General features: G+C 37.5%; 1 protein-coding gene across 1 annotated transcript in view; it reads left to right on the top strand.

The window, feature by feature from the left end:
• The first annotated feature begins 15699 nt into the window (after positions 1-15699).
• LOC135688306 (uncharacterized) overlaps positions 15700-23250 on the top strand; it is a 31133-nt gene continuing 23582 nt past the window's right edge. Inside the window, exon 1 of the mRNA XM_065205096.2 lies at positions 15700-16668. The gene's annotated coding sequence lies outside the window, so the exon portion shown is untranslated. The remainder of the gene's footprint in view (positions 16669-23250) is intronic.

Raw genomic sequence — 23250 nt, 5'->3', positions numbered from 1 at the left:
AGTAATTTTTTGACAAAGTTACCTACGTAGTCTCTGCCACGTCATTCGACTGGGTGTTACAATATACACAGCAAAGGCATTTGTTATCTCTCAAACTCTTGCTTGATAGAGATTTTCAAGCTTTATAGAGCTCATCTCCATATTAAATAACGTAAACTTCAAGGAATTCAACAAAGTTAGAACAGGAATAATTTGAGGGGGCTGAAAATATGCATACGCTGTTCATTACTACCATAGTCTGTTAATTTGCACTCCTCGTTGTCTGATATGACCACAATATTTTGAATAAATTCATTTTTCACAAAATAGACTCAACTGTTTCCTGTTTTAAATGACTATTCAAAGGTTGGAATAAATGTTTATAAAGAGATAAACGTAACGGTGAAACCAGTTCCATCACACGACTCACTTGGTTATACCCCTAGAACATGGTAATGCACGAAATAAGAAATTAGTTGCTATAGAAATCTGACCCTCTTCATCTTACTGTGAAAGCCATATCTTATGCATACCTCAGTATAGTTATGTATCAGATATTGGGTATATGAGCTCTACGACAACCCACCTGCATATGGAATCGGGGCTAAGGTGTGTTTGGAAAGGAGATCACGAATCAAAATATTTAGCATTTTCATTACACTTTGATTTGACAAAATGAATGACAGGCACTTTGGCAAGGAATGAATAAGAGGCTTAGACTACGGGTAAAACATAAAAGAATTCTGACATTTGGAAAGAACATTTGTGCTCTACTGCAGAGAATCTTGTCAACTCTCGAGACTTAAACCCTGATCAGAACAAAGTAATAAGGCAAAGAACACGAGGAGAAAGTACAGAGTTAATGAACAGTTGAGGTTTTCAGGGGCTTTAGGCAGAACTTCATCTCCAAAAAGAAATTAAGTTTACAGAGATTTGCAGGAATAGTACAGACCAAGTGGATAAGCTTTGATTTACTGTGAGGTTTTCAGTTAATCTTGTTTTCGTCAAGATTTCTTGAATTAAACCAATAACGCCCAAACGAGGTAGATACGTAATTGTAGAGATATTCTGATTGCCAGACGTCCTAAGGTCAGTTCAAATTGAGCTATTTTGCTCAAGTAGAAAATTGACGGTGAAACACAAATATGCTTAACATTGCAACTTAATTTCATCCAGTGCTACTGTCGCTAGCTATTGTACTCAAAGGGTCAAAGGGGGTTTCCAAGGCCTTTTTGCCGAGAAAGTGGGTGAGCCATCCTTTATTTCCAGACAAGTTTGGGAATTTGCCAACTAAGCACCCCTAGATCGCAAAAACCCCTCGTTTTCGCAATGTAATTTTTCAAGGGGTGTGTCGCACCCCACACCACCACACACCCTCCTATAGTATTGGACCTGCATTTATGACTACTTTCTGCTTAAGCAAAAGTTCAGCAAACAACAAGCGACGTCTGTGGGAATCAGGGCCGTTAAGAGACAGCTCGGACCCAGGGGTGATTAACAAAGCTCGACCCCTTAAGAAAAGGTCATATGGCCACACCCTTCCATCTCCAGGAGAATTAAGGAAACGCTCGTTACAATTATTGAAAAAGAATTTTTAAGGATTTTTATAAAAATATGCAAAAAATTTTACATGAATCAAGGACAGGTTTTCTCTGCGATAAACTTACAGGCGCAGATTCCATATAAGTAGCTTAAATAGTAGCTTTTTGCATTATAAATATATCTTATTACATTTATACGGGCCCCATCGGAGCACGGGCCCCGGACCTTTTACCCCTCCTCCGCTCGACGCCTTTGATGGGAATGGTAGATTAATTTTAAGCACCCGATTTATTTTAAGGCTCGGGGATGTTTCTCATCAGGTATATTTATGGCAGGTAGTGGAAAGAAGGGCAATGCTTGATAAAGAGGAAGGTGACATCAAGCTTGTTCATTTTAATTTTGAAAGAAGAAATGTTATAAGAGTTTGGGAAGCAATAAGAGGGTAAAGAGTTCCAAAGTTTCCAAAATCCCGCAAGGAAAGATGAGTTGTGGGACAGAGTTCGTGGCTATGACAAAGGGACTTTGATGTTATGAGCAGCGTAAGTTTCTGGTGCTTGTGATAAATGAGAGGAATATGAAAAACATTGTTATAATGTTATATAGCCAGTAAGAAAGAGGTTGAGAAGGTTTTGAAAGGTAACAGTTCAGTTGTTTCTGAGGGGAATCGCTTTTGAGTGGATTTTAACAAGGCGATACACCGAGGATTTTGTTAATAGTGTAAAGATGTGAGGGCGAGAAGAATCTAACGAAATGAAAACCAAGGTCGTATTATTTTGATTGTATCAAACAAGATTTTTATACCCCACTTCTCAATGCGTATTGTGGTAAAGAAAATAAAACCATCAATGTAGAGGATAGATAAAACACGAGATATGAAAGAAACTTGTGACACAACGGCCAAATTAATCGATAAAGGTGTGGAGAAGACTTTGCAGGGGCAAGGAAAGGGTTAAAAACGATACCGTTTTGCCAGATACGACCAAAAGCCGACCAGAAGCTGTTCTGGGAATGCTCGTTTTAGAGAAATGCTCATTTAAGGTTACGGTAAACATTTTCTGGATAAAAACATCCATTTTTCGATTTTTTTACATTCAAGTAGCCGAGCTTTCAAGGCACACAATGATACCAAATTTGAAACTAACAGAAATTTTGAAAAAGGAAAAAATCCCGTGTAAACGAAGGTTTTCCATAATTTCTTTATCAGAACTTTTAGTTGAGGCCTGAAAATCTCTTGACCTGTTGAGCCGATTATCGATGCTTTGCGATTGTGGTCGCATGTCTCATTTACAATATCGCATGGCACAGGCATACCGGAAAACAAGGACCCAGGACCTTAAGGCAGGACCCAGGACCCAGGACCAGGACCGAGGACCAGGACCGAGGACCAGGACCGAGGACCAGGACCGAGGACCAGGACCCAGGACCAGGACCCAGGACCAGGACCGAGGACCAGGACCCAGGACCAGGACCCAGGACCAGGACCAGGACCGAGGACCAGGACCGAGGACCAGGACCGAGGACCAGGACCGAGGACCAGGACCGAGGACCAGGACCGAGGACCAGGACCAGGACCCTGGACCAGGACCGTTTATGTTTTCGACGATGCACTCGCAGTTTCCTTTATAAGAATACCAAGTTATAACATTGCATACCATGAACAATTTTCCATAAAATCCAAAATCCAAAACTGCACATCGAACAAAAGACTGCACATCATTTTAGGGGGGAAAAGAATCTGATTTTATTTCTGACTTTGTGTGAAAAACGAAAACTCGGGTAGCTCGGGAATATGTAAATGTACGATTAAACGAAAGCAACGCCTTGAAATGTGAAATACTCTTATTGGCCATGCAAACCTGACGTGGTTGTTTTAGCATAGATGGCTATTGCTATTCTTTAGTAGGATCGGGGTATATTTTATGCACACTGCAAACCTTTAGTAAGCCCACATCATTAAAAAGCCACCAAAGCATAAGTAGTCTTAATATGTTTAAATAGCAAGACATTAGAACGTTTCTATGCTCTAGAAGCAGGAATGGCTCCACTCCCTTTGGTATGTTTTTCATGAACCGCGGAGCATATTAAAGAGTGAGGGGGCTAAAACGTTTTTTTGGGGTGGGGCGCTAAGCATGCTCATAATCAAGAACAAGGCGATTTTGTATGGTTTTAAGAACAGCCCCCTTCCGCGGTGCCAGTATGTTTATCATTTCAGATTGAACCATTGTGTCAAAAGTCCTGATCTGGATTTGAAAAAGGTTTACTATTCCATAAAATGTTTCTACTCTGAAAAATACCACTAGATCTTTCTAAAAGCGGGCTCCTTTTAAATAAAAAGAAACTAATGCATCTGAAAAAGAGCAGAAAGGAAATTTCTTTGGAATCTTATCGTGACACCCACAAAGCGGTGTCCCGAGACAGTTCGTCTAATCTGAATCTTCTATTGAACATTTGCAGTACATAATGACTTGGCAAGGTTTCTGATGACCCAGACAGCCAATGTTTGCCAAGAAAGGAGTGCCATTTTTCAAGTGACGGAAGAGGAGACCAAGGACTCATAACCCAGGACTCAGAACCTAAGGGATTGCCTAGGAACTAAAATGACCAAACAACCTGCATCATGCAAAAAATTTTCCTGAAAATTTTGAAAACATTTGAAAATTTTCTAACCCTAGAAAAAGTGGAAAGGTAAAAAAATTGATATCGAGGAGCCATGCAAACGAAAACAACTGAAACGTTCATTTTGTATACAATATTGAGAAAGCTTTATGGCCCCCGTCTCCCTTTTTTTAGCTCTACACTACTGCTTGCAACGTTTACTCACATTCAAAATACTCTTATTAGCCGTGCGAACCTGACGTGGCTGTTTTAGCATAGTTAGCTAGCACAGCAATTACTATTCTATAGTAGGATGGGGGTATCTTTGATTCACACAGCAAACCTTATATCTTTAGTAAGCCCACATCATTAACAAGCCATCAAAGCGTAAATAGTCTTTATATATTTAAAAAGTGTTTAGACATTAAAGATGTCAATACAGAAATGGTTTGTCAGCAAAACGTTTCTTTGCTTTCTGTGCTCTAGAAGTAGGAATGGCTTCTTTTTTGTATGCTTGTAATTGCCGGCTGTAACATGCATCAGAAGTCATGATCTTGATTTAAAGTTTTAAAAATTTTATATTCCGGAAAGCGTTTCTGCTCTGAAAGAGAAAAGTGGCGACAATCCACCTAATTTCACTTTTGAGCACTTATAGCAGCAATGACTTGGCAAAGTTCCTGATCACCTAGACAGCAAATGAGTGCCATTAGAGGTACACGCATGATCTGTCACGCGACAGATATGATTTGTCGATATGCGCAGTGCCAATTGTAGACAAGCAAAATCACTCGCCAGGATCACAGAATGGGGAGATCGTGGTTGAATTCTGTGTCGCGATCGACCGTTCTAATGTCTTGCTATTTAAACATATTAAGACTACTTATGCTTTGGTGGCTTTTTAATGATGTGTGCTTACTAAAGGTTTGCAGTGTGCATAAAATATACCCCGATCCTACAAAAGAATAGCAATAGCCATCTATGCTAAATCAATCACGTCAGGTTTGCATGGCCAATAAGAGTATTTCACATTTCAAGGCGTTGCTTTCGTTTAATCGTACATTTACATATTCCCGAGCTACCCGAGTTTTCGTTTTTCACACAAAGTCAGAAATAAGACTCGGTCCTAGTCCTCGGTCCTGGTCCTCGGTCCTGGTCCTCGGTCCTGGTCCTCGGTCCTGGTCCTCGGTCCTGGTCCTCGGTCCTGGTCCTCGGTCCTGGTCCTCGGTCCTGGTCCTCGGTCCTGGTCCTTGGTCCTGGTCCTGGGTCCTGGTCCTCGGTCCTGGTCCTGGGTCCTGGTCCTCGGTCCTGGTCCTCGGTCCTGGTCCTGGGTCCTGGGTCCTGCCTTAAGGTCCTGGGTCCTTGTTTTCCGGTATGCCCATGGCACATCCATGTATCCCATGTACAGCCGTGTTTATTTAAACAGGCTTATTGATCTTAAAGCTTCAAGTGTCTCGACCCGGATTACACTGTGGTTAACGAGTGTACCTTGCAAGCGAGATCAGTAAAATCCCGTTTTCTCCGGACTTACAATACAGGTGCGAAAAAGTTTCCTCTACATACAGGTGCGAAAAAGCTATTTTCTATCCAAGGAACCAATCGAATGGCTAAAAAATTTGCACAAGGCCAGGACAGATGTCGGGCAAGCAAAGCGTGTCTCAAAATTTTTGTATTTGCTCTGGTCCGTCTTTTTATAGCCAAATACAGCTATGAGAGGGAAGAAAAATTGTTTGATAATTTTTGACAGGGTATAGTTTCAAGAAGAAGAGGAATTTGAAAATCTGAGACACGTTTTAGTAGCTAAGGATCTGCGCTTTCTGCTGAAAAAAATCAGATTTTTTACCTTAAACGCAAGGGAACAAAATAGTTTTTGAAGGTGGTACACTCATTTAAGCAATAAATGTGCCTGGAAAGTATCATTTTACAATATTTGCCAATTATTTTGATATGGTTGAAATCGCCACATTCTTGTGCATCGAATGATGTATAGTTTAATCTGATTCCGTTAATAGTTTTGCTTTTAGGTAGAGAAAATTAAATATTGTGCCAAAAACGTTTACCGTAACCTTAACTATGAGAAAAACAGAGAAGTGCTCATTAAACTAACATCTGGTCACTGTTAGAGATTATAAATATGCGTTCACTGTTGCTTGCTATTTGCTGGTATACCGTAAAAAGCAGACCCTAAGACCCTGGGCAAAATATTAGTATACCTTAAATTTAGTTTATTTTGAAAATTTTATCTCGTTACATTGTATTCTCGTCGTCGTATTGCTTTGTTCCTGAATCTTTCAGGTTTTAAGTACCTGGCAAAGCCTTTATGACGTATTTTCAGCGGCATCCAATTCTCCAGTTGTTTTAAGGAGAGGGGAGAATAGCTGTATCAAGCAGCGGAGGAAGTTGCAAGGACTTTCAAAAGAGATTGTGGCTGTTCCTGATCAAAATAGCAGAGTTGCTTATCTGTATTACAAATTATAGCTGCATGGCACTGATGTGAGATATAAACTGTGGCAGCTTTTTGTTTAAGAAATAAGATAGTCAACAAACCTTCCCATTCACAAAAGAACTAACAGGAAAGACGTTTGATATGTGGGGGGGGGGGGCTGGGCCTACGTGGGGGCCTCTTCTGTTTTTATGTTATATATATTGTACTTTCCTAGTAAATCTATTTTAGACATTTGTAAAATAGGCCTTAATCAGCTCTATTCAAGATAATGATGATGATAATGATGATGATTGATGATGATGATGATTATGATCATGATGATGATCGTGATGATCATGATGATACTAGTCCAATTCACTCTAAAATAGTTCTCATTTTATCAAGCAGATGTAGATAATAAGCATCAATCTCCTTTCTTAATCTCCCCATGTCTCTGTGTCAGTAACCTGCTGATTGCTTAGACAGGGCAGTTTGCACAGCAATTCATTTTCATAATTGAAATATTAGAAATATTAGAATAAAGGTCGTGAGTTTTCCCTACAATGTTTTCGTATTTTTCAGTAGTTGCAAGTAGTTTCTGGAATTCAAGCATTAAATCACAATTGCGTGTAATTTAACAAATATAGTTCAGTTCAGTTTTTTATTTTTAAGAATTCCTCTACATGTGATATCTTACTACACTCCATTACATACAATAATTACATGTTAAATAAAATTATTCACAATAACATAACAGGCAATAAAGAACAATTATGTAAGATGTTGTTTGCAGAAGAGTTTCTTTAGGAAGAGCTTTCTTAGTAGATGAACGAATCGAGGAGAGAGTTCCCCTTTTCTAATGTGGTCTTGAATGTAATTAATCTTTAACATGAGTGATAGAACAATAGTTTGCTTCAGAATAGATTTTGATAGGTTTTGTTGAATAAAAAGATTTTAGGCTTTTGAAAAAAATGACAACAGGAGCAGACAATGATCATTTGATATTTTTTTGGATATTGTTCCAAGATTGAGCACCAAAGAAATACCAGCAGTGGTCCTGTAAATATTGAACACTAGATTGCTTTTAAGAATTCCATGCAATCATATTCATGTTTTGAGTAAGTCAACATAACCCACACTGGCTTTTTTCAAGATGGATAGGACGCATCTCAGGTCACAGAAGGGATCCTTGCGGTACAACCTGTGAAACATGCACACATACCTGTTCATTAACCTGTTCAACCGGAATCTTTGAACCAGATATTGTTTGCTGCTTCAGAAAAACAGATGGGTAATCACATGAGGTTAGAAAGCCGAAACCACCTTGCATTTCGCAACATGTAACACTTTCACCCTACTGGTTTGTGCTTATAATACAAGTCCATAAGCACGCAAGCTCATTAAAATTCCTGTTTATTTTGGTAATTATTTCTTGCTTTGATAATTGAAGCTTGGAATACAAAGCATAGCCGTTGAATATGTATTCGCTGAAGACGCGGGCAACGAGGCCACCCGCAGAATAACGAGGAAAGAAGAACACAAGATTGCTTATGCTGATGATATATTGCAGTCAGTTATCTGCTTAAGAGCAGATACTCATGATTTAGTTTGAGTTACACCCGTTGGCATCAGCATGGATATTTTTGGTATTTTTAACATTCCTGCCAAAGCTGGTTCACGCTCTGACGTTGTTCTTGCGCAAAAAGAATTTGTATTGTCAAGGCTCACTTGAAAAAGTGCAGGCACTCTAATATGTTTCTTTAACTCTAGCAGGGTCGTAGGCACGTGATACTAAGGAGCCACGCAAACCAAAAACACAATAATCGCTACTCTATTATCACAATTCTTTTGTTTTTTATTGTTTTAGAACCATTACCCGTTATACAAAAGTGTCAGAATTTGATGAAATGACCCATTGAAGGGCTTGCAAGTTCAGTGTAAGAACATCCAACGTATCCCCTAAAAGGCTTGGTTCCCACTTCGCGAATAAGTGCGTTTAATCTTTGAGCGTTCAAGTTAAACGCCTTGTGGGAATTCTGTTCGCTATTTCCATTGACCGTTCTAGTTGTGCAAGTCACCCAAATATTTTAAGACTAATTCTGTAGATTTTCGTAAGAGACAGGATGCATGCTCAGAATAGTTTTTGCTATTTCCTAGCTCAATTGGCCAAAGCCTATAAAATCTTTTGCGAGTATAACTACATGGCGTGGCCTAAGTATGGTTCTTTAAATTCTTTGTTAACATAGACCCACTTGATGGTTGATGGTCATTTGACCCCTATCCTGATAGCCAGATCCCGATTTGAAATAAAAGGAAATAATGAGGTGCTATTTCGTTTGAAATCTAAGTCTGGTTATCAGGCTATTTGACGCCCATTTTCTCCTGTGTTTGAGTATACTCACAGCTAGAAGTTGCCTGACAGGTTGAATGTTTTGGTCGTTGGAAGCCTTCCTAAATTCTTTCTTTGTAAAGACCAGTTACTTTTGCTGAGGCTTGATGTTCCTATTCTTTGGGTAATACGAGGCTTGGGTGTTCTTAATGTTGTTCTCACTTCGAAATTGATAAAACTATAAAATTTTCCAAATTGACCACTACAGAGGCGGCCCCAGCTACTGCAAAGTGGAAGAGTAATAGGCGAGGCCAGTGAGACCACACCTTTTTGCCTCGTTTCAGTGTTTTTGTTCCAGGTTGATTTTCCTTTGGAAATAGGATCTATCCCTATTTAGCGCTTTTTAATCCATTTCTAGAAGAAATATATAGATCATGTTTTGGTAAAAGAAGGGGGGGTTTAATAACCCCCATACCTCCCTTTGCGCCCCCACTGGACCACGAGATAACAGTTTTGCATGGAATTTTAGCATCACGGCTGATCAACTGAAACATGTTTTTATTACAAAAACTGGAAACCTTAGCACTATTCTCAAGAAAAATTAAGAAGCTGTAAAATTACTATTTTTAAAAAAATGTTAACTTTAGACTTTCCCAGATGATTATCTAGCACATCTGATGATTTAGAATATAGAAAACAACACATGTTTTAACATTTTGTAAATTCATATTTAATATTGATGGAGTAGAAATGGATTAGTTATAATCACTTTAAATCATTTTATTTACCGTTTTTGCCTATAGTTTTTATTTTGTTGAATTCCTTTTGGAAACGATAGCATACTTAAGATTTTGATGTGCATGTGCTTTTTGCGACGATCTACGTTTATATTTTTCCAAATATGCTCAACTTCAAAACAATTAGGCAATTTTAGTTCCCGAAAATAAAAAACCAACTGAGAAACTTTCAGAGCTAAAACGACAAAATTTAGATGCCAAATTAAGGAACTTGTTTACAAGTTTCTAGTGGTACAAGTTTCTTATAAAAAAGTGTAAAATTTACTTTGTTTGTTAACGGGAGAGTATATTATGAAAAACAAATTGCGTTTTCTTGTAACGTACAATATCACAGCCTTAGCTCAATTTGTTCCTGTTTTTTACCCACATCGAGGCTTGTGTTCTTATAAAATTGTTCACATTAACAAAGTGTGTATAACAAATATAAATTCTTATGAGCCTTTTAAGACCAAAGTTAATCTTTTAAAACAAATGCGACAAATGTCTTAAGCAACATGACACACATTTATATTTGGCGCCAAAAAATTTGGCAATAATAAAAATATTTAAGGCCGAATATTTTAGCTAAAAATGTCTAAATAGTGTTATTCCACTAATTTTTGCCCGTGCATAAATTTTTAAAGAACGAGTTCTACATACGTAAACATAAGTTGAGCAGGGTTATGCTGGTTTGAGCATGGTTTACTTCTTAAGAATCTGGTTTGGGGTTCCTGGCCGAGGCATGTCTTCATCCATAATAGGCCTATCCCCTGAGATGATGAATTTTTTTTAAAAAATGAATGATCGTGGTATAAATATGGTAATCCTTGTAAAAGAAAACAAAGCGTCTATGGGAGTTTTTCCTTGTAATAGGAGAGTCTTGTTACGAATTTCAGCGAGAATACTCCTTTTTTGGACATCATGTGGCGAATCACAGTTTAAAAGGAATCTAAAATTTCTAGTTGCAAACACACCCTGAGTTGATAAGCGTGTCTGAACAGGGCTGGTGCCACAGGGGGCCAGGGAGGCATGGTCTCCCCCCTTTTTCGCTAAATAATGGAATAAAATCAGATTAAACTTTTAGATTATAACTAATACATTGTACCAAAGCACACAAATAAAATAACATAATCTTTGCCCCAATTGGGGCTGGAGAAAAACATGTTCTAAAAAAATCCCCATACGGTCCAAAAACGTGCTCTACTTTTTCATGCATGAAAAAAGGTGTAATTTTGTTAACAAATGATGAGGAGACAAGTAGCGTAAGGTTTGATTTTAGTGTGGAACATTAGCCTTAACAATGTGGGTAGGGGGGGAGGGGGAGGGCTTTAAGTCTCGAAAGGTTTTAGAGGGAGCTCAGCCAAACCTCGCTGCTTTTTTACGCAGAAAAGAATTTCACGGAACAGGAAGAAAGGTATTTTCTCAATCATCTCGAGAAAAAGATGTTTTAGGAGATCCTTACAGGACATTTTATTTGCGATCGAAGTTTATCATTAACATTTTAGGAGTGATTGCGAAACATTTCAGGACAATATTTTCATTCAAAATCTTGAACCCATACGAGAAAAAGCCAGCAAAAATTTGATTGATTTTGATAATTAATTTTACAATGCTACACATTCAACCAAAGCACATTTACTGTTACAAAAACAACCCATACCAACACAACTCAATGTTGTCAAACTATTTGCATGCCCTATTTAAATGTAACTTCATAACTTATATCTAATGCAAAATCTCTCTTATCTTTTATTAATATCCGGTCTGAAGTTGACGTGAGATATGGTTAGGGCTAAGGTAAGTGTTCGAGTCAGTATGATCCCTTCATAACCACAATCATAAAGCGAAAATTCAACAAGCTTCGACATGGTAGCAAAAAGGTCTCCTTATTGCTTATTTTCCTTTCATTTCCTTGGGGAACAAAATGTGATTACTTTGCAGGTATTGTTGAGCATAAGATGGAAATACGAGATTAGTTTATAACAACCTAACTTATAACACATGAAATCCTGTATTTCCGGCAACTATAATTGCCATAGAAAACGAGACGTTTCCGTGTGTAGTTCGGTACAGAAACAAAGTACAGTAAACATAAGGAAAAAATTAGATGAACTTGCCTTAGGTGTTAGAATAAAGGGCCTAATATTAAGTAAACTAAAAAGGCCACAAGAAAACAAAACTCCATCCGATAATAATACCTCAAATGCAAGAAAAGGAAAAGGAAGAAAGACTCTGTGCGAACAGGCAAAATTTATGCAAATTGTTCCAGAGACAAACCCAGAAATATTCTACCGTAAAATTTATCACCTAGAGCAAGTTTAAGGATTATATCCAGGACGAGAAATGATTTGACTTCAGATGTAATTGTTGGCTTAAAACAAGCTGCTGCTAGTCTTTAGTAGCCATCAATTAAAATCGAAAAAATCAGAAAACGCACTTCTTATTTTTTTTCTCTCCATGTAGGGCCTTTTTAACTTGCTAACTTGAGGGAATTGCCACCCCAGCCACAGTAATTTTCTAATCTTTCAGTCAAAAGACTATTGTTCTTATCTTTACATATACAAAGGCCTGCCCCGCCTGTTAATTTGGAACATCTTCCTTCGAAAAGACAATGTTCCAAACGTGCTTTTTCAGCATCTCAATCTATCAATCGCTTAATCGTGTTGCCCAAGAGAGGAATGACGCACATAGAACTCTTCCCAAATGATTCGCTTGATTCTAAAGCAAGCGATATAAAATGAGCTATTTGCAGCAGACTGGCCACGTGGCTCAACAACCAGATAAAATTATCACGCAGATCAAGGGATAGATATTTGGGATATTTGAATAGATCACAGACAACACAGAATCCTTGGCAATCATTTCATGAGAATTGAACACGCAAAGTTTATCCGAATTTTGAGGGGCAAATGACTGGCATAGACTGTTATCAACAAATTACAACGAATTTGGCTCTTTTCCATAACTTGGTTATAAAGAGGGCGTTGTTTTTCTGCTTTGAAAAAAGAACGGTCTGAGAAGTTTCTGAAAATTTCTGAAAATGAACTGCGAGTTTCTTCATTGACTGGCAGCCTCATTTCTTGGCCTCTTATAGACATTAATTTGAAACAGGTGCGAGACACAAAAAAGGATTGCAGCAAGTAAGATTAATAAATAAGAAGGGGGGGGGGGGGTCGACTTTTAAGAGTTTACGTTCCAATTCAGTAAAAACCCGAATGTAAGAACCTGGCTTAGGTTCTTATTTGGTTTTTAGGAACCTGGCAGCCCCACTGGTAAGAACCTAACTTGAAATTTTAGCCTAAAAAGTTCTTGTGTTTGAAATCTTACCTTTTACTGTAATTATTACTGTAGTTGCTTATACAGGGCCGTTGGAATCGGGGGCTGAGGGGCTGCAGCCCTCTACCAATTGTCAAACCGTACTTTATTTCCTTTTCAACAGTGTGCTGAATGGGAGCATTACAACGGGCAGCACCCTCACCCGCCCCCCCCCCCGCCCCCATATGGATTTTGTTCCAATGGCACTGTAACAATGACAGCTACGCCGCCTAATACGGGATTCCATATTGTTTAGCTATTTTATGTTGCTGATTAAAAACTTATTTACCAAGTTCTCTTTTAGTTGTCTTATTTTTAATGTGACTTTGTCTGTGAATGAAGATTAAATTCGAGAAAAAAGAAACAGGCTTTAAAAATTTAGTATGCGATGACATGACATGTTCGTCCTTGTTTTTCTGGGCCGTTTCTGAGCGACAAAGGGTCATTCAGTGGCTCCTCGATTTTCTTCTCAATACATGCTATCAATTTTATTATTGTTGTTATTTCACTCACTTAACTGTGTTATACTTAAGCCAATTCCGCTCGCTTTCATTCGGTGCGTTGCGGTTGATCTTGGAAAAAAGACAGCAAAAGTTTTATGTTTGAAGCTCATGTTTGCATTTTCGCGTAGCAACCGTCTTTATTGATTTTTGGAGACATTCCAGTTAGATAATTGCAAAGATAGATAACGAACTGTTTGAGGTAAAAACACGCAATAACAAACTCCAAAAATTGATTAGAAATGTTTCACGTTGTGCTATCAAACATACCTTTGATATGATTTTTCTAGCTGAAACTTCAGTGCCTTTGAAATTCTTTGGCAGAAATGGTTAAGGACACTATGTGGGCTAAAAACAAAAAAATTCCAATGTTCTTTTAGATTTTAGCACATAAAACTGAATATATTTTTGCAAAGTTCACTTTTGTTACTTGAAAAGACTTTGTGTAACTGTTACATATTTTGTGGATTTCATTTCCTGTTGACTCAAAGGATCCCGAAGGAAGCTTTAAATAGCAACTTTCGGTGATAAATAAAAAAAATCTGGTTTTCGCGTGACCTACGAAATTGGTCAAAATAACCTTTATACAAGGATGCAGTAAAAAGTCGAGAAACTCGTGGATTTGCAAAGTTTCTTATTCACAAAGCCTGTATGTATTCGACAGTGGTCGACCAATATATTTAGACAGCAGTTTCAAAAACTAATTGGGTCGTAAACAGAACTTGATTGTATCTTCTCCTAGCGGTTTGTCGTGACTTGATAAATGTCCACAATACGAATATCTGCACGTAAAAGTGGATTGGATCTCTTGTTTTCCTGTGTTCTTGCATAAACGTCACATTTGATTGAGGCCGAGGATTCCAGGGTGGTGAAACATTAATGATTGCTATTTGCGCATTCTTCTTTTTGGTAATAGCCCAGTTGTTTTCCTTGAAACTCTTCGTGTACCCCATATTTTTATCACCATCATAATTATAAAGAATTTATCTAAATACATATATCGGTAAAGAGCCATACCAGCTACACTTTTCAATGCATCTTCTCACAAGGACTTACCAATTTATCCAGGGGTGACTTATCAGCACATTGGTACAATTTTAGAAAGGAGGAGTATTAACCCCCCTGTGATTAAAAACAGTATTCACATGTGCCGAGGATTTTTTCAATTAACGACGCAATAATTCTGCCATATTCTCAAATACCATAAAGATTATTCAGGGAAAACGGCTCGGGGGGGGGGGGGTACCTTAACATGTTTGAAGGTACAAAGACGTGCCACTATTTAGGGGTATTATTTTTCTTGAAAGTGTTATTGGTATCAGTTTTTGAAATATGTGCGGAGTACCATTTTGGGATAATATTGCAAAATTATAAGGAGGGAGATTTGGCATTAACAAATTGAATGTCCAGTTTAAAAATGAAAGTACGATGAATGTGTAATATTGAGATTTTAGGGCAAAGGACATGGAATCTTGGTCAATAATTTTGTTGTGCTTTAAAAATGTTATTTGCTTTGCGGAATTATGGGTAAAATTTTCGTCATATTTGCGGAATTATGGGTCGCATTTTTCAGACATTTGCGGAATGATGGATCCAATCTTTTCAACCAAAATGGCGCATCCCCATCCTAAATTAGGCTTATCCCTCCCCCCCGAGCATTACGGATCCTGTTCTCTACATTGCGCGAGAAGTTAAGCCCGACAACAATCTACCATCAGTATGAAATAAAACATCCAGAGTGAGCAGTCTGTAGAAAATTCATCCTTAGAACGTAAATTGTGTTGTTACCTAGGCCTAGGTAACATGCCTCAAAATATAACGAAGAATTTAGCAATTTTCATTTGATAATAATAGCTTTATTTCTAAATAATGCTGTTGAAAACTTAAAATCTGATTTGAATTTGTTGTCTCTAGGACTTCGCAAAGTGTCGTGTAGCGCACCGGCAAAGCCCCCATTGTGATAAATTGAAAAACAAATCTTTGGTTTTCATTTTCTTATGACTCTGTTCGCTTTCTCTAAGAATTTGAATTGAATCCTTAATATTTGGATGAATAATTCAAAATTTATTTTTTGCTCATCAACACTTTGGAAACAATAATAAAAAACACCTTGAAGGGAGCCCGAGTTGTACCTAAGGGGCTGTTTAATTGGTTAATAGCGCGCAGTTTTCCCCGAAGAGAGGACCTAACCGCACCCCCGGGTGCCAACCTTTGTCCAGTTGATTGACTCGGCAGGAAAGCTAGACATAACTTCACACAATAAAAACCTTATAGCCAGTATTGAATGGCCTTGTGGCTTGATTCACGTTTTTCAGTATATGCCTACTTATGCAAACAAAGGTGTTAAATTTGATAACATTGGAAACAAGATAATTTTCAACGTTCTTTTTTGTCTCTGTAAGCAAATAGGTTTGCCATTCTCGCCCGAACGAATTCTGGTACGACAAATTTGCCAAGAAACTAATTATAATCCTTGTATATACACTGGAATCTTGGGGGCTTGAGACCGTTGAATCGTTTGAGGATTATGGAAATTCATCACTCATATTCTTGGCTAAGTCCTCATGCTCAAAGCATATTTGCATTTTGAGAAAACAGCGAAGACTGGCCAGAACACTGACTGGACTGTTTGCCGATCATCAGGCAGGATATTCGCAGTAGGCCCCTCATCTCGTGTTTTGTTACTTGCCTAAATCCACGGATTAAGGATTGGTACTTATTATGGACGTTGGTTTGTCGGGCTCACTGTGTTTGAATTCGATGTTTCAGTTTCTGTCAGGGTAGAGTTTCAAGCGTGGATATAACTTGCGCTGAGAGCATATTTGCATAACTTCAATCGTAGAACATATTTGGCATGTGCTCATTGTTTACCAGACATTTGGCCTGAAAGCAGCGGAAGATCGCACCGGAGTGCATCAGCCTGCAAGCGATTGTATTTTAACCTATTTCACCAAATTTATATTGAATTATATAGTCGTGGAACAATGAACTTTACTTCTTTCTGGCAACCATTTGCCCAGATCGGATTTTACACAATTTTTGAGGAGTAACTAGATACGTATCACGAGGCCTAGAGGGGAAATTTGGCGAACTTCGATCAAAGTGAACTTTTCAACAACAAATATCAACAGTCGGAGAAATTTATGGCATGGTTGGTTTCAATTTGGTGGAATAAAACTCATTTGGAGCAAAGGATCATCTTTTTCATCGGTGAGTTCATCGTTTATTCAGCTTAAAATATACGAAGCGATCAACATGTTTGGTTTCTTTTCATTCAACCGGCCTTTGCCTACAATTTGATCATCTTTCAATGTGAGTAAAATGAATTGAAAAATACCTTACAGTAAGAAAGATCATAATTTGTTTAAGTTTTCCAATTTGTGACATAAAGCCAGGCATTTGTAGGCAACGAGCTTGGTTTTCGAAAGGATCCAACCTGCGATATTGCCGGTTTAGTTTTATTTAAGCACAAAAACTCTTGAAAAGTCAAACACATTTTGATATTGTGTCTCATGATTTTAAAAGTAGATTTTTCTCCCCTTTCCTTATTTCAAACATCATTTTGACTGATTAAGCCACTTTGTTCAAGTTTTTGAGTCAATGCCAGGTTGTTTGAGTATTTAATTGACAGAAAACGCATTGTCCTACATTTATTAAGGTTTAAATTTATTTTATTTTAACAATTATTTAGTTTTGAGATTAATGTTTCGGATCTTTTTCTAGTCCGCTTCAATTTCCGTGTGTCCGATACGTCGAAACGATTTCTTTCATTTTAATTCCCCGAAACATCGCCTGGTTTCAATCATTTTTTCAGTCATTGGCGTGCTTTTGTTTGCCAAAATTATAAGAAAACCCTGAGGAAAAACAAAGTTATATTGTGTTCGTGAAACTCTTGATTGCGGCTCGGTTATAGAGATTAAAGTTACAGCCAAACCGTGAATGTTTCCAACCTGAAATAAAGCATGTTTTTCAATATTTTTCTTCCATCGCCCATTTGTTTCGGTAATTTTAACATTCATCCGATTGTTTCTGTCACACAAACACTGAAGAATAATAGCTTGAAAGCATGTTATTAAATTGAGAAAAGTTTCCCATCTGCAGGCGATCATTTCAAACAATAGTATTCGGGATTGTGTTTGGCAGTTTTCAAAACACGCAATCAACCCGTTTTACAATACCGCACCGTGGAAAAATACTTGCTTTTAGATTCTGAATATTCACGGATCAACGCAAAGAGTCTTTTCATCAAGCCTTGGCGGTAAATTGTTTACCAAAAGGGATAAAAGCCTGAAATAAAAGAATTGGCTGGTCAACTTGACAAAATTTTAAGTTTGCTATGTACATACGACTGTGTGTCGGGTAAATTGTCAGAAATATATCAAAATCGCAGAAATTGCACTATTTCCATTGGATTTTTTTTTCACTTGAATACCGAATTTTCCATGACGGTTGCTGCCTGGCATGACAAATTGATTTTGATGTTAGATCTTCTCTTTCGTTTAGTATTTCATTTGTTCTAGTCAAGGCTTTTTGGAATCCGAAAGTCACAATGAATGTCTTAGGTTATATATCTACGAGAATACCCCCAGGCTTTTGAGTTTGTATTTTGAATTAGGACAATCATCACGAAAATGTTTGTGTTAAGCTTTCAATGAGTTATTGCTTTGCTTACTGCGGGTGAATAGCTTATTGGATCGCAGACTTTAGCTTGTCAACTTCAATCAACAATACCTGCATGCAACTCTAATAATCTTTGTCTGTCCTTTGACGGGGGGTCAAATGGTTGTTTGCTGTAAATCCTAAGCAACGCTGAAATAAGTCAAAGACGGAAAGCGCTTTCTTTCTGTATGTAACTGTTTGGTTTACTGCTTTCTTTATCTTCTTATTTAATCTCTCTTTTGATTAATACACCGCTGTTCTTGATGTAAGGGTAATTTTCGTTCTACAGTTAAGCGGGCACCTATAAATTTATTTCAAATCATTTAGGCCCTATAATTGTGGGTAGCGGTGCAGATGACGCACCAGACACGCGTAGATGTACACTCTTTTTTATAATAACCAGGAAATTTAAGTTCAGGCTGACTGTTCTTAATTTGTTTTTAAATTTGTAGGGTAATGAGCAGTGCGGTTTTCGCTTTAGGGAGGTGTCCAGGCCTCATTTGCCAACAAAGTGCATGAGAAAACCTTCATTTGCCAACAAGTTTGAATATTCACCGAAAAAGCACCCCCAAAAGCACCCACACAACTCGATTTGGAGAAAAAACGTTGTTCAAAATTGCATTTTGCAGAAGCTCAGCCTCAGCTTGTTCTTAATTTGTTCTTATCTTTTGACCAATTTTGAGGCTCGTGTTCTTAAAAAATTGTTCTTATAAGAAAAAGTGTATGTATAATTTTAGGAGCTGATTTTGTGTTTGTTCTCTCAGGACAAAATATTGGACCACAAATGATACATTTTAGCCTTTTATGTGACATTAAAATAAAGGAAAGCTTGCTGTGTCGCATTACTATTTTATCGAGCTTGTCGAAAAAAAGTGTTTTAATCATTGAATGAAATTACGAAACAGATATTACTTTATCGGTTTTCAATTGTTAAGCAACCCAGATTCATTTTCGCCAACCATGACTGGTTTGTTCATGAAATTGGTGGCCATCTACCTCAACATATGGTTGCTTCAAGAAAGAAACCAGTGCCGATTCTTAACCTCAAACCGTTAGTCCGAAATTTTTTAGCTATTTATAATGCATGCCCTAAAAATATCGATTGCAAAATGTTCAGCAAATAACAATATTCCATTCAAAACCTGCACATTATTTGAGTCCAGTGGCTGGAGTGTTCGGGCAGGTGCTAACACAAATTGTTTACTTTCTCATCAAAACACGATGAACCAGGGCGAACAAAAACTAGCTATTATTTACGCTTCACGATTATTAAAAATATAATCAGCCTTCACAGTGTGATTTGTAATGAATAATGGTTTTATTAGGCCCTATAAGAAAACCCCAGGAGATAGTAAGGTATTCGATTTGCATTTGACTCGCATATTGATACCGAAGTCTGCAAAAAAGCTGCCATTCAGCTAAACGCAATCAAAAGACTAGCTCGATTCATGGGTAGCAAAGAAAGAGTGGTGATTGTTAATTCATTTATTTTTTGTCACTTCAATAACTGCCCCCTCATCTGGTTATTCTCCCGTAATGCAAGCCAAAAAGGCTCGAGAAACTAAACGAGAGGGCCCTACAATCAACAAGTTTTTCTTTCTTTGGAAAGTATAATTTATGCTAACCAATGTTTTGGCACTTGCAAGTTTCTCAAAATAGAAAAGTTGCATGTGCTTGCAAGTCGTGTGTTGACTCACTGGGAAAATATTCACCTTCGACCCAAATGATCACGCCTTTCTTTTATTTTGATAAATTTCACAAGATTTGGAGCTCAGTGCAGCTCAATAGAGAACGGGGTGTCGAATCAGTTTAAATCTCTCACTCTCAGAGGGGGTCCTTTCGTCTGAGACTGCGAGTGTACGACAGACTATTGACTGAATTAAAAGAGGCATCATCACTCAGCATGGGTTGGTAGTAGATACGGCTTTCAATATTTGAGTGTTTCCTGTTGCCAGGGGGTTTACTTCGTGCCATTTATGAATTGTTGTGTTCGTCATCAAGTGGGGTCTGACGCCAATCGGCTAATTAATTTGAAATTTGTGCTAATTCACCATTTCCTATGTTTCTGTCAAGACAACAAAGCGAATAAAGAACCAGGGGGCATTTCATAACGAGTTTTATTTTTGCAAAGTTTGGGTTAACTCTAACACACAGTTATCTTTGAGTAAATTTTTGTTATGTATGCCGTCCCACCTCTAATTTGCGCTGTTCTTTGACTCTTCATAAATTATTGAAATAATTTATATATTTTCTTAATGGCTTAAGCTATCAAGATAGAAACAAACTACAAAGGGCAACAAGGGATTGTTAATTTAAAATTGGATCCCTAAGCTGAGGCTCTGTCCCTTAAAACCACACGCCCTACAGAATTACACTAACCAGCACGCAGCTCTGTCTCACGTGTGCTCCTCCGTACATTTCAGCCACTATGAATTCAGAATTTTTCAGGATTTCATTTTCTATCAAAAGCCTAATTACAAATATATTTTGTATACTTCAAGCAGCTAATGACAGAAGTTACAAACTGAACAAAACGAAGACAATAAAATAATTTACTAAAATAGGTGTAAATCTAAGAGTCGATATTTGTATTACCCGTTTCAACTTCGCGATTTGAATTATTAGGTTGTGTAAGTTCTGCTTTTTTATTGTACGACCCCAAATTTCGACGTTTCCCCCTGGACGGTTGCATGGAATGCGATATTCGAGTAGTCAGGGCTCACCACAAAACACTTTGCTCGGAAATACATTATTCATCCAATGCATTAAAAATTGAAAAGAATCGGTAGTAAATCGTAATTAAATTACGATGAAAATTACAAGTTGATTACGCCGGTAATAATTTAGTTGTGGAAATAAAAATATATTGGTATCACAGATGGGTATCTCTTTGTGTATTAAGTGCAGGAACAAAAGCAAATTTTCTAAGATCTGCTAGTAGGTAGTTTTGCAGGTCATGCGTTTAACTGAAAGGGGTAATATTTCACAAAAGACGTGTTTTCGAAACTGTGACTTATGTTAAAAAATGTTTCATAGGAGTAGATAAAAGAAAAGCTATTCAGTCCCCTCTCTTTTGTATTGTTTTGGTCGTTTGTGTCCTAGCGGAGGCGCACACATTTTCCAGAAGCACGAGCCTTTAAACGAAGCCAGGCATTGAAAATTCGCTTAGCTTCTCCATGCATGTCCTTTACCCAATGAATGTAATGCAAAAATCATGCTAAGAATTCCCGATAAACACACAGCTACAATTCTGTGCAACAGTAATTTGGCCTAAACACTTTAGTTTACTTATATACTATATTCAACGCGGCGATAAGGAAATCTTTAGGTGTGGTAAATGAATTCAAACCGGGCAATTCATTCAAATCTTGGTTTGGATTCATTAAAATCACACGGGTGTGATAGTATGAGGGACTATTTCCCCCATACTATCGCACCCGTGTGATTTGACAATGAATCGTAGTTAAATATTAATGTGGCTATTTGAAGTAATTTAGAAAGTGTTTTTCATGTTTTTCGGTTGTTGATTGAGACCGATCAAGCCAAACAATAGCACAGGTCTTTAATGAACGTATTTAGTTTCATCTATCGCTTAATCATGGCAATTTTGGTTTTTGTTCTAATAGAGAATTAAATTTTGTCTAATTTCAAACGTCATAGCAGATTTTTAAGGAATTTCTGGATGGGACGAGTTCTGTGACACAAATTACGTTGCCTTTCTTAGCAACATGTATTTGAATCGAAAAGGTAGATGTATTTTAATCGACTGGTGTTTAATGAGGCGTGAATTTTCTGGTTGTAGTTTTGTTTCACATGAATTTCGGCTTATTTCTTTGTTGCGCAGAATTCAACAGACCAAAGAAGATTTTTTTAAATTGGCCAGGCCTAGTTCGTGTCTTACCTTTTTTGTATGTATTGTATTGTATTGTGGATTATTTAATGTTAGTTTTTACAACAGTGAGTATACACTAATTAAGACTAACATAAAGCAATTTTAAGGATTGCATAAGACATTTCAGTTACTGCAAAATGAGCATGCGCACTTGTTTTCAAGGAACCAAGTTTGGATCAAATTCTTAAATTGTCTAGTATTTTGTGCTGTCTTTATTGATTCCGGGAGTGAATTCCAGATTTTAGGCCCTTGAAAACTTAATGATCTGATACCATTATTGGTAGTTCTGGCTCTTGGAATGTCAAGGGGATTTTGAGTCGAAGGTTATGACCTGTTGTTTTGGGTACAAAATAGTCTTTCATGAAAACAGGATTAAGGTTGTTAAATGTATTATAAACTTCGTGCGCTATAATTCTAACTGATTGGACATGTATGGTAGTTTCATTTGAGTTAGCAAGTAAATCTTTTTATGAAAATGAATAATACGAAGATGAATGTGAAAATGTCTGCAGTTTTGTACCATGAAGCCCACCCTCCGACATTGTGCAATACTTCCCCAACAATGTCTTCTTTGGTAGACACTAGACCCCCTATTCTCCTCTCAACCCCACCCCAAATTTTTGGCAAGATTTCAGATCAATGGAAGAAAAATCTTTATTCTTAATGGGATGATGTCATTTAAGAATAATTAAGGAACATTCTTCAGCTCAATGTCGAAAATTGTTAAAATTATCGAGGGTCAGAAAAATTCTTATAACAGTAATTTTGCACAAAAATGTATAGTTAAAATCATGAGAAGTATTGAAATTGCTTTTTTTCAAAGAAAACACTTTTTCAAATTACCACATTAATGTTTATTGCAAGGCAACGGTATCCGTTGGCCTTTGTTCGCAATGCTCCCGGGCAGTTTGTGCGTCTCTCCATAAACGTCAACGGGGTCGGTGTATGCCAAGCATTTCCTCTCGTTTCCCGCGCTAATTTGTCTACTTATTTTTAAATTACCTGGGTCCGCCTATTGTTTTAATAGCTCAGTGTTTGCCGTGAAGGTTTCTAAAGCTTTTTGTTCTTTATACAAATATTGTATTAAGAAGGCATGTTGACCAACACTCATAGCAGCCTCGAGAATGAATAAGGCATTTTACTTATTACAGATTGCAGTTACAATGAGGCATTTAATATAATCAATTCGCTAAGAGCATTAAGGATATTTCTGTGTCACCCCTCACTGTGCTTTGACCGTT

The sequence above is a fragment of the Rhopilema esculentum genome, chromosome 19, assembly GCF_057945365.1.
Source record: "Rhopilema esculentum isolate cy_ngs chromosome 19, ASM5794536v1, whole genome shotgun sequence".
In the NCBI taxonomy this organism is placed as follows: domain Eukaryota; kingdom Metazoa; phylum Cnidaria; class Scyphozoa; order Rhizostomeae; family Rhizostomatidae; genus Rhopilema; species Rhopilema esculentum.
Note: the sequence above shows the minus strand (reverse complement) of the source record. Positions and strands in the feature narration are given on the sequence as shown.